Genomic DNA, 869 nt, shown 5'->3' on the forward strand with positions numbered 1-869 from the left:
GAGAAACACAGAGAGAGCGCTCCCCTCCGTCAGCGAAACACTGTCACCCATTCTGGTGAGATTTACTCTCGTCTGCCGTTAGGACTCCCATGGGGCTGTGCTGTGCTGTTCTGCATGCGCTAAAGACATGCTGTTTAACAGCGAAGGTGACTTTAACAGGATTTACAGAGAGCCGAACAATAGTCTGGAACTCAGCTTGACCACAGGCTATTATTATTAGTTCCTGGAAAATAACTCATAAGGCTCAGGGGCTGTTAAAAATCCTAAAACAAGACGGGTGGACTGGTGTTCAACTGCCATGTCAATATCTCCAGAGCAGTGTGGCCAGCGGCTGATAGATAAATATTAACGGTAATAAACAGTAAACAGCCCAGCTTTCTGGAACGTGATTGATTAACTGCGGTCATTTTGTGGTCAAAATTGTAGCTTAAATTCGACTGTCGTTCCAGGCAAATGATTTCTTACGTGGCTGTGCTAGTTTCATGTCTGTACATTTTTCTTCTCATATAATAAGCAATTTCAAATCAGTATTTTATGTAGATTTATTTATTATTTATCAGGCGAGAAGTATTTTATAACAAGCAGGAAAATGCAGTTGAAAAGTAATTATCACAAAATAAACCTTGACAGGGTGACAACAAACCTGATTGACTAAATCTCAAAATCTACAGCGTTTTTCAATTGAAATTGATAGTTTTTTCCAGGAAGGGTGCATTCAATTTATTAAATGTGACAGTAAAGACCTTTTATTTCAAATAAATTCTGATCGGTCTGTTCTTTTGAAATTTAAATATATATTAAAAAAAATAAAATAAAAAAAAAGCAACATGGTTTCCACAAAAATATTAAGCAGCACAACTGTTTTTAAC

The 869-nt window shown here is 36.9% G+C and overlaps 1 protein-coding gene across 2 annotated transcripts in view; it reads right to left on the reverse strand.

Moving 5' to 3' along the window:
* Nucleotides 1-869, reverse strand: part of atf2 (activating transcription factor 2) — an 18,544-nt gene that overhangs the window by 240 nt on the left and 17,435 nt on the right. The gene's annotated exons all lie outside the window — the stretch shown is intronic.

Source organism: Sinocyclocheilus grahami, unplaced genomic scaffold (assembly GCF_001515645.1).
Source record: "Sinocyclocheilus grahami isolate Dianchi unplaced genomic scaffold, SAMN03320097.WGS_v1.1 scaffold290.1, whole genome shotgun sequence".
Classification (NCBI taxonomy): domain Eukaryota; kingdom Metazoa; phylum Chordata; class Actinopteri; order Cypriniformes; family Cyprinidae; genus Sinocyclocheilus; species Sinocyclocheilus grahami.